A 12,335-nucleotide genomic window follows, 5' to 3' on the forward strand; every position below is an offset into this window, starting at 1 on the left:
ACGGATTTTAGGCCGCTTTTTACAATTGAACACCCAAATTGCTCCATTTACTCTCACTGCGGCGGGCCTCTGGTACTCCATGGAGTACCAGGACTAGTTCGGCCCGGCGTTCACCCCCCCGAGGAGTACCAGGGCCCAGAGCGGAATACATGGATGTTATCGCCCTGTTACCGAATTATATCGATACCGATGTGCTTTTCACCTCATTGCTGAGTGGATTTATAAACAGGAACACCGAAACAGCTCCTTTCAGCTTCACGGCAGAAACGCCCCTGGTAATCCATGGAGTACCAGGGGAAAGCCTGTAAAATAAGCCCATACACACTTCTAACATGGCCTTTATCACCCTGTTACTGCATTACGATGACACCCATTTGCTTTTGATCTCATTGTCTGCCAACGTACGGAAAAAGCGGGGGGGCATTAAGGGGGGAGAGAGAGAGACATGGAGATTTTCTCAGCCTCTCATTCTTTTTTTTTTTTTTTTTTAATTGAACATAAATAGTACACGCAAATGTACAAATAAACATGGCAAGGTAGAACTGAATGTCAATGAAACAACCAGGCATGAAGAAGAAAAGGACATAAGGACATTCGTTCTGTATGTAATCAGAAGTTAATAGTGTTAACGGTTTGCGAGAAATTTTTAATGCTAGACAAAAAAAGAAAATTAAAAGGATATAATTAAATAAATAGATAGAAAAATAAAATTAAAAACGAAAAAAAAAAATTGTGAGGGGAATATAACATGTAATTAAGTTGGCGGTTCACAGGGAATCTCAGACATCAACCTGTTTTTAATTGAACATAAATAGTACACCCAAATATACAAATGTACAAATAAACATAGCAAGGTAGAACTGAATGTCAATGAAACAACCAGGCATGAGGAAGCAACGGACATGAGGACATTTGTTCTGTATGTAATGAGAAGTTAATAGTGTTACAGGTTTGTGAGAAATTTACAGTGCTAGACAAAAAACGAAATTAAAAGGAAATAATTAGATAAATAGATAGACAAATGAAATTAAAACCAAAAAAAAAAAATGCAAGGGGAATACGACATGTAATTAAGTTGGCGATTCACAAGGAATCTCAGACATCAAACTGTATATTTTTTGTTGTTTATATATAAACATATATAAACAATCATATATTGTTTGTTGTTTATTTTTGGGATATATTGAGGAATATTTAATGGAAAGGAGTCACAATCGCTTTTTGACAATGTCGAAGTGTATACGTGGCTATAGAATTTAAAGTTTTCATTAGAAATTATAGCCTCATCTGTAATTTCCTTGTTGTTAAGACGGGCTTAGCTTTGCTCCGCTCCTCCTCTCCTCCGCTCCTCCGCTCTTCCGCTCCGGGCCCTGGAACTCCCGATCCGCGGGACTTCGGTGAATTCCGGGCCAGTTTTTTGCTCTTCTGCTCTCCTCCCCTCCTCCGCTTCTTCGCTCCCCCGCTTTGGACCCTGGAACTCTTGAACAGGGCCGGGCTTCTGCCCTCCGCCTCTCCTCTGCTCATCCGCTCCAGGCCCTGGCACTCCCTGTGATCCAGTCATTCGCATGTGCGTGCCCGGAGGTCCGGGAGCTCCACTCAAACGTCCGGGGGGGATAAGGGTAAGGGGTCCTGCCCCCCCCCCCTCGCCGCCTCTGAGAAGAGAAACATCTCCTCCACTCCTCCGCTCATCCGCTGCGGAACCAGGTACTACCGATCCGCCGGACTCAGGCGAATTGCAGAAAGGGGTTTTGCTGTCCTCCGCTCCTCCGCTCCTCCGCTCCTCCGCTCCTCCGCTCCTCCGCTCCTCCGCTCCTCCGCTCCTCCGTTTCGGGCCCTGGAACTCCCGAACCGCTGGACACAAGCGAATCACGGTCCGGGCTTCTGCTCTCCTCCGCTCCTCACCTCATCCGCTCCAGGCCCTGGTACTCCGTGTCCGCGGGAACCCCCCCCAACCCACAAAAACAAACTCTCACACACACACAAACACACGCACACACACACACACACACACACACACACACAAACACACAAACACACACAGACACACCTGAACTCATCATCGCTGTGCTGATAGCATTGGCCGAAACGTATCCACAACCAAACCAACATTAGCTCATCCAGTCATTCACATATGTGTGTGCCCAGAGGTCCGGGAGCTCCAGTCATAACTCCGGGTGATCTCTGTCCGGAGTAGGCTCACCTTAGCCGGTCTAAGGGGTCCTGCTGCCCCCCAGCTTCCCCGCCTTTGAGAAGAGACACATAACTCCGCTCTTCCGCTTCTCCGCTATGGGCCCTGGTACTCCCGATCCTCCGAACTCAGGTGAATTGCGTGACGTGCTTCTGCTCTCCTATAAGCCCCTACACACTTCGAACACGGCTGTTATCACCCTGTTACTGCATTTCAATGACACCCATTTGCTTTCGATCTCAGTGTCTGCCTCCGTACGGAAAAAGCGGGATGGGTGGGGGGGCATAAGCGCATTCGTGCTGTAAGTAATCAGAAGTTAATAGTGTTAACGGTTTGCGAGAAATTTTTAATGCTAGACAAAAAAAGAAAATTAGAAGGATATAATTAAATAAATAGATAGAAAAATAAAATTAAAAACGAAAAAAAAAAATTGTGAGGGGAATATAACATGTAATTAAGTTGGCGGTTCACAAGGAATCTCAGACATCAAACTGTTTTTAATTGAACATAAATAGTACACCCAAATATACAAATGTACAAATAAACATAGCAAGGTAGAACTGAATGTCAATGAAACAACCAGGGATGAGGAAGCAACGGACATCAGGACATTTGTTCTGTATGTAATGAGAAGTTAATAGTGTTACAGGTTTGTGAGAAATTTACAGTGCGAGACAAAAAAAGAAATTAAAAGGAAGTAATTAAATCAATAGATAGACAAATAAGAAATTAAAACGAAAAAAAAAAAAAAAAATTGCAAGGGGAATGTAACATGTAATCAAGTTGTTTTTTTTGTTTTTTTGTTTTTTTTTACCAAAAAAAAAAGGAACCTCGGACATGGGTAACTATATTTTTTTGTTTTCGGATTTTTCCATAAGTTTTAAGGATTTTTTTTTTTTTTTTTATATTTCAAAATCGTTTATGAAGACATTAAAATTTGGGGAGCATTTTTGCATTCTGTTCTTGTGAATGAAGAACTTGGCCAGGCCTAAAAGAACATTGACACAGAGTTCATCTGTTATGTTGCTTATAAGTAAACAGAATGTTATATCATCTTTTGAGAAGGAAACTGGTGACGATGGAATGAGAAGGAGAAAAAATATATGGTCAGTGGTTTCAATGTTGTCTTCACAAAATGTACAAATATTATCTTCAAAATTAAAGCGTACCCTCGATAATTCCTTAGATGGGTAGATGTCAGTCATAATTTTGAAGTGGGTCTCTTTTGCCTTGGGGGTATGGGTAGAGTCAGATACATAGTTCGCAGCGTGGCAATCGATTCCTCATCAAATTTATTTAAAATATCCTTTTTTTTTTTTTTGACGTCCAGGGAATAAGTTTCCTGTGAAACATTTCCTAATAAAGGAGTTGCTGCGCTTTCTGTCCACAATTGAGATTCCCTGGAGTGATAGTCGGGGTAACTGTGGTTGTACGGTTCGGTGCGTCATTATATTTTTGGTCAGGAATACAAATTGTCGAGGCAGTGCGTTTCGTAACTTTAGCAACTCTAATATGGGAGGCTTGAATCTGTGTGTAGTACAGAACTGCTCATTGTCCAGAGGACTGCCAGTGTCATCCATCAAGTCAATTATTGACCATATACCTTTCTCAAAGCATTCCTTGTAAAACAGAGGTTTGTTGCCATGCAGTACATATCGATTGTTCCAAACTATTATACTGTGTGGTGAGAAATTGTGTACGTATATCATTTTCCAGTATAATAATATTTGTTTATGGAACTCTGAACATTTGACAGGAATCTTGTTGATATCCAAGTCAGAGATAAGCAGAAGACTCAGGCCGCCGACTTTGTTGAATAAGTAGTTTGGAGTACAATACCAGAAAGAACGATGAGGTTTGATCCAGGATTTCAACCAGTTCACCTTCAATGTCCCATTCAAGCAGTCCAACTCTATCACTTTCAGCCCTCCTTCACTTGTTTCTTTCACCATATGTGATTTTTCTTAGATGGTGTGGTCTGTTCCTCCAGATAAAGTTGAAATTGATTTGGTTAACAGATTTTACGAGTTGATTTGGAGCAGCATTGGAATACGCTGGGTATATACATCTGGATAAACACATCCATTTTAGTCAAATATATCCGGCCTAATATTGATAAATCTCTCTGGAGCCATATATTAGAATTAAGCTTTACTTTGATTCAGTTTAGATTCAATGTTCCTGGATTGATTTAACGTTTGGTCCTTGGATAGGAAAATGCTCAAGTATTTTATTTCTGATTTCATAGAAACATCGCTGATTTCCTTTAGTGGCGAGTCATGCAGCGCAAGAAGTTTGCATTTCTTTAAGTTTAATGACAATCCTGAAGCCTTGGAGAATGTTTTGGTTTTTTTCAGCACTTATTGGGACTTGATGTTCATTTTTCAAAACTAAGGTTGTGTCATCTGCCAGCAGGCTAATAACAATTTCTGTCCCCAACATTACTTCTGTCCCACACGTATACACACACACACACACACACACACACACACACACACACACACACACACACCTTAATTCCACTCTTTTATATACGCATGTCTGGAGTTCCGGGAGCTCGTTCTCAACGTTCTGGGGATAATCATAGCTGTGCTGATAGCATTGGCCGAAACGTATCCACAACCAAACCAACATTAGCTCATCCACTCATTCACATATGTGTGTGCCCAGAGGTCCGGGAGCTCCAGTCATAAGTCCGGGTGATCTATGTCCGGAGAAGACTCACATTAGCCGGTCTAAGGGGTCCTGCTGCCCCCCAGTTTCCCCGCCTTTGAGAAGAGACACATAACTCCGCTCTTCCGCTTCTCCGCTATGGGCCCTGGTACTCCCGATCCTCCGAACTCAGGTGAATTGCGTGACGTGCTTCTGCTCTCCTATAAGCCCCTACACACTTCGAACACGGCTGTTATCACCCTGTTACTGCATTTCAATGACACCCATTTGCTTTCGATCTCAGTGTCTGCCTCCGTACGGAAAAAGCGGGATGGGTGGGGGGGCATAAGCGCATTCGTGGTGTAAGTAATCAGAAGTTAATAGTGTTAACGGTTTGCGAGAAATTTTTAATGCTAGACAAAAAAAGAAAATTAGAAGGATATAATTAAATAAATAGATAGAAAAATAAAATTAAAAACGAAAAAAAAAAATTGTGAGGGGAATATAACATGTAATTAAGTTGGCGGTTCACAAGGAATCTCAGACATCAAACTGTTTTTAATTGAACATAAATAGTACACCCAAATATACAAATGTACAAATAAACATAGCAAGGTAGAACTGAATGTCAATGAAACAACCAGGGATGAGGAAGCAACGGACATCAGGACATTTGTTCTGTATGTAATGAGAAGTTAATAGTGTTACAGGTTTGTGAGAAATTTACAGTGCGAGACAAAAAAAGAAATTAAAAGGAAGTAATTAAATCAATAGATAGACAAATAAGAAATTAAAACGAAAAAAAAAAAAAAAAATTGCAAGGGGAATGTAACATGTAATCAAGTTGTTTTTTTTTTTTTTTTTTTTTTTTTTTACCAAAAAAAAAAGGAACCTCGGACATGGGTAACTATATTTTTTTGTTTTCGGATTTTTCCATAAGTTTTAAGGATTTTTTTTTTTTTTTTTTATATTTCAAAATCGTTTATGAAGACATTAAAATTTGGGGAGCATTTTTGCATTCTGTTCTTGTGAATGAAGAACTTGGCCAGGCCTAAAAGAACATTGACACAGAGTTCATCTGTTATGTTGCTTATAAGTAAACAGAATGTTATATCATCTTTTGAGAAGGAAACTGGTGACGATGGAATGAGAAGGAGAAAAAATATATGGTCAGTGGTTTCAATGTTGTCTTCACAAAATGTACAAATATTATCTTCAAAATTAAAGCGTACCCTCGATAATTCCTTAGATGGGTAGATGTCAGTCATAATTTTGAAGTGGGTCTCTTTTGCCTTGGGGGTATGGGTAGAGTCAGATACATAGTTCGCAGCGTGGCAATCGATTCCTCATCAAATTTATTTAAAATATCCTTTTTTTTTTTTTTGACGTCCAGGGAATAAGTTTCCTGTGAAACATTTCCTAATAAAGGAGTTGCCGCGCTTTCTGTCCACAATTGAGATTCCCTGGAGTGATAGTCGGGGTAACTGTGGTTGTACGGTTCGGTGCGTCATTATATTTTTGGTCAGGAATACAAATTGTCGAGGCAGTGCGTTTCGTAACTTTAGCAACTCTAATATGGGAGGCTTGAATCTGTGTGTAGTACAGAACTGCTCATTGTCCAGAGGACTGCCAGTGTCATCCATCAAGTCAATTATCGACCATATACCTTTCTCAAAGCATTCCTTGTAAAACAGAGGTTTGTTGCCATGCAGTACATATCGATTGTTCCAAACTATTATACTGTGTGGTGAGAAATTGTGTACGTATATCATTTTCCAGTATAATAATATTTGTTTATGGAACTCTGAACATTTGACAGGAATCTTGTTGATATCCAAGTCAGAGATAAGCAGAAGACTCAGGCCGCCGACTTTGTTGAATAAGTAGTTTGGAGTACAATACCAGAAAGAACGATGAGGTTTGATCCAGGATTTCAACCAGTTCACCTTCAATGTCCCATTCAAGCAGTCCGACTCTATCACTTTCAGCCCTCCTTCACTTGTTTCTTTCACCATATGTGATTTTTCTTAGATGGTGTGGTCTGTTCCTCCAGATAAAGTTGAAATTGATTTGGTTAACAGATTTTACGAGTTGATTTGGAGCAGCATTGGAATACGCTGGGTATATACATCTGGATAAACACATCCATTTTAGTCAAATATATCCGGCCTAATATTGATAAATCTCTCTGGAGCCATATATTAGAATTAAGCTTTACTTTGATTCAGTTTAGATTCAATGTTCCTGGATTGATTTAACGTTTGGTCCTTGGATAGGAAAATGCTCAAGTATTTTATTTCTGATTTCATAGAAACATCGCTGATTTCCTTTAGTGGCGAGTCATGCAGCGCAAGAAGTTTGCATTTCTTTAAGTTTAATGACAATCCTGAAGCCTTGGAGAATGTTTTGGTTTTTTTCAGCACTTATTGGGACTTGATGTTCATTTTTCAAAACTAAGGTTGTGTCATCTGCCAGCAGGCTAATAACAATTTCTGTCCCCAACATTACTTCTGTCCCACACGTATACACACACACACACACACACACACACACACACACACCTTAATTCCACTCTTTTATATACGCATGTCTGGAGTTCCGGGAGCTCGTTCTCAACGTTCTGGGGATAATCATAGCTGTGCTGATAGCATTGGCCGAAACGTATCCACAACCAAACCAACATTAGCTCATCCACTCATTCACATATGTGTGTGCCCGGAGGTCCGGGAGCTCCAGTCATAAGTCCGGGTGATCTATGTCCGGAGAAGGCTCACATTAGCCGCTCTAAGGGGTCCTGCTGCCCCCCAGCTTCCCGGCCTTTGAGAAGAGACACATAACTCCGCTCTTCCGCTTCTCCGCTATGGGCCCTGGTACTCCCGATCCTCCGAACTCAGGTGAATTGCGTGACGTGCTTCTGCTCTCCTATAAGCCCCTACACACTTCGAACACGGCTGTTATCACCCTGTTACTGCATTTCAATGACACCCATTTGCTTTCGATCTCAGTGTCTGCCTCCGTACGGAAAAAGCGGGATGGGTGGGGGGGCATAAGCGCATTCGTGGTGTAAGTAATCAGAAGTTAATAGTGTTAACGGTTTGCGAGAAATTTTTAATGCTAGACAAAAAAAGAAAATTAAAAGGATATAATTAAATAAATAGATAGAAAAATAAAATTAAAAACGAAAAAAAAAAATTGTGAGGGGAATATAACATGTAATTAAGTTGGCGGTTCACAAGGAATCTCAGACATCAAACTGTTTTTAATTGAACATAAATAGTACACCCAAATATACAAATGTACAAATAAACATAGCAAGGTAGAACTGAATGTCAATGAAACAACCAGGGATGAGGAAGCAACGGACATCAGGACATTTGTTCTGTATGTAATGAGAAGTTAATAGTGTTACAGGTTTGTGAGAAATTTACAGTGCGAGACAAAAAAAGAAATTAAAAGGAAGTAATTAAATCAATAGATAGACAAATAAGAAATTAAAACGAAAAAAAAAAAAAAAAAATTGCAAGGGGAATGTAACATGTAATCAAGTTGTTTTTTTTTTTTTGTTTTTTTTTTTTACCAAAAAAAAAAGGAACCTCGGACATGGGTAACTATATTTTTTAGTTTTTGGATTTTTCCATAAGTTTTAAGGATTTTTTTTTTTTTTTTTTATATTTCAAAATCGTTTATGAAGACATTAAAATTTGGGGAGCATTTTTGCATTCTGTTCTTGTGAATGAAGAACTTGGCCAGGCCTAAAAGAACATTGACACAGAGTTCATCTGTTATGTTGCTTATAAGTAAACAGAATGTTATATCATCTTTTGAGAAGGAAACTGGTGACGATGGAATGAGAAGGAGAAAAAATATATGGTCAGTGGTTTCAATGTTGTCTTCACAAAATGTACAAATATTATCTTCAAAATTAAAGCGTACCCTCGATAATTCCTTAGATGGGTAGATGTCAGTCATAATTTTGAAGTGGGTCTCTTTTGCCTTGGGGGTATGGGTAGAGTCAGATACATGGTTCGCAGCTTGGCAATCGATTCCTCATCAAATTTATTTAAAATATCCTTTTTTTTTTTTTTGACGTCCAGGGAATAAGTTTCCTGTGAAACATTTCCTAATAAAGGAGTTGCCGCGCTTTTTGTCCACAGTTGAGATTCCCTGGAGTGATAGTCGGGGTAACTGTGGTTGTACGGTTCGGTGCGTCATTATATTTTTGGTCAGGAATACAAATTGTCGAGGCAGTGCGTTTCGTAACTTTAGCAACTCTAATATGGGAGGCTTGAATCTGTGTGTAGTACAGAACTGCTCATTGTCCAGAGGACTGCCAGTGTCATCCATCAAGTCAATTATCGACCATATACCTTTCTCAAAGCATTCCTTGTAAAACAGAGGTTTGTTGCCATGCAGTACATATCGATTGTTCCAAACTATTATACTGTGTGGTGAGAAATTGTGTACGTATATCATTTTCCAGTATAATAATATTTGTTTATGGAACTCTGAACATTTGACAGGAATCTTGTTGATATCCAAGTCAGAGATAAGCAGAAGACTCAGGCCGCCGACTTTGTTGAATAAGTAGTTTGGAGTACAATACCAGAAAGAACGATGAGGTTTGATCCAGGATTTCAACCGGTTCACCTTCAATGTCCCATTCAAGCAGTCCGACTCTATCACTTTCAGCCCTCCTTCACTTGTTTCTTTCACCATATGTGATTTTTCTTAGATGGTGTGGTCTGTTCCTCCAGATAAAGTTGAAATTGATTTGGTTAACAGATTTTACGAGTTGATTTGGAGCAGCATTGGAATACGCTGGGTATATACATCTGGATAAACACATCCATTTTAGTCAAATATATCCGGCCTAATATTGATAAATCTCTCTGGAGCCATATATTAGAATTAAGCTTTACTTTGATTCAGTTTAGATTCAATGTTCCTGGATTGATTTAACGTTTGGTCCTTGGATAGGAAAATGCTCAAGTATTTTATTTCTGATTTCATAGAAACATCGCTGATTTCCTTTAGTGGCGAGTCATGCAGCGCAAGAAGTTTGCATTTCTTTAAGTTTAATGACAATCCTGAAGCCTTGGAGAATGTTTTGGTTTTTTTCAGCACTTATTGGGACTTGATGTTCATTTTTCAAAACTAAGGTTGTGTCATCTGCCAGCAGGCTAATAACAATTTCTGTCCCCAACATTACTTCTGTCCCACACGTATACACACACACACACACACACACACACACACACACACACCTTAATTCCACTCTTTTATATACGCATGTCTGGAGTTCCGGGAGCTCGTTCTCAACGTTCTGGGGATAATCATAGCTGTGCTGATAGCATTGGCCGAAACGTATCCACAACCAAACCAACATTAGCTCATCCACTCATTCACATATGTGTGTGCCCGGAGGTCCGGGAGCTCCAGTCATAAGTCCGGGTGATCTATGTCCGGAGAAGGCTCACATTAGCCGCTCTAAGGGGTCCTGCTGCCCCCAGCTTCCCGGCCTTTGAGAAGAGACACATAACTCCACTCTTCCGCTTCTCCGCTATGGGCCCTGGTACTCCCGATCCTCCGAACTCAGGTGAATTGCGTGACGTGCTTCTGCTCTCCTATAAGCCCCTACACACTTCGAACACGGCTGTTATCACCCTGTTACTGCATTTCAATGACACCCATTTGCTTTCGATCTCAGTGTCTGCCTCCGTACGGAAAAAGCGGGATGGGTGGGGGGGCATAAGCGCATTCGTGGTGTAAGTAATCAGAAGTTAATAGTGTTAACGGTTTGCGAGAAATTTTTAATGCTAGACAAAAAAAGAAAATTAAAAGGATATAATTAAATAAATAGATAGAAAAATAAAATTAAAAACGAAAAAAAAAAATTGTGAGGGGAATATAACATGTAATTAAGTTGGCGGTTCACAAGGAATCTCAGACATCAAACTGTTTTTAATTGAACATAAATAGTACACCCAAATATACAAATGTACAAATAAACATAGCAAGGTAGAACTGAATGTCAATGAAACAACCAGGGATGAGGAAGCAACGGACATCAGGACATTTGTTCTGTATGTAATGAGAAGTTAATAGTGTTACAGGTTTGTGAGAAATTTACAGTGCGAGACAAAAAAAGAAATTAAAAGGAAGTAATTAAATCAATAGATAGACAAATAAGAAATTAAAACGAAAAAAAAAAAAAAAAAATTGCAAGGGGAATGTAACATGTAATCAAGTTGTTTTTTTTTTTTTGTTTTTTTTTTTTACCAAAAAAAAAAGGAACCTCGGACATGGGTAACTATATTTTTTAGTTTTTGGATTTTTCCATAAGTTTTAAGGATTTTTTTTTTTTTTTTTTATATTTCAAAATCGTTTATGAAGACATTAAAATTTGGGGAGCATTTTTGCATTCTGTTCTTGTGAATGAAGAACTTGGCCAGGCCTAAAAGAACATTGACACAGAGTTCATCTGTTATGTTGCTTATAAGTAAACAGAATGTTATATCATCTTTTGAGAAGGAAACTGGTGACGATGGAATGAGAAGGAGAAAAAATATATGGTCAGTGGTTTCAATGTTGTCTTCACAAAATGTACAAATATTATCTTCAAAATTAAAGCGTACCCTCGATAATTCCTTAGATGGGTAGATGTCAGTCATAATTTTGAAGTGGGTCTCTTTTGCCTTGGGGGTATGGGTAGAGTCAGATACATGGTTCGCAGCTTGGCAATCGATTCCTCATCAAATTTATTTAAAATATCCTTTTTTTTTTTTTTGACGTCCAGGGAATAAGTTTCCTGTGAAACATTTCCTAATAAAGGAGTTGCCGCGCTTTTTGTCCACAATTGAGATTCCCTGGAGTGATAGTCGGGGTAACTGTGGTTGTACGGTTCGGTGCGTCATTATATTTTTGGTCAGGAATACAAATTGTCGAGGCAGTGCGTTTCGTAACTTTAGCAACTCTAATATGGGAGGCTTGAATCTGTGTGTAGTACAGAACTGCTCATTGTCCAGAGGACTGCCAGTGTCATCCATCAAGTCAATTATCGACCATATACCTTTCTCAAAGCATTCCTTGTAAAACAGAGGTTTGTTGCCATGCAGTACATATCGATTGTTCCAAACTATTATACTGTGTGGTGAGAAATTGTGTACGTATATCATTTTCCAGTATAATAATATTTGTTTATGGAACTCTGAACATTTGACAGGAATCTTGTTGATATCCAAGTCAGAGATAAGCAGAAGACTCAGGCCGCCGACTTTGTTGAATAAGTAGTTTGGAGTACAATACCAGAAAGAACGATGAGGTTTGATCCAGGATTTCAACCAGTTCACCTTCAATGTCCCATTCAAGCAGTCCGACTCTATCACTTTCAGCCCTCCTTCACTTGTTTCTTTCACCATATGTGATTTTTCTTAGATGGTGTGGTCTGTTCCTCCAGATAAAGTTGAAATTGATTTTGTTAACAGATTTTACGAGT

Source organism: Fistularia commersonii, unplaced genomic scaffold (genome assembly GCF_037954325.1).
Source record: "Fistularia commersonii isolate RoL2024-O1a breed Wild unplaced genomic scaffold, RoL_Fcom_v1.0 HiC_scaffold_37, whole genome shotgun sequence".
Classification (NCBI taxonomy): Eukaryota; Metazoa; Chordata; class Actinopteri; order Syngnathiformes; family Fistulariidae; genus Fistularia; species Fistularia commersonii.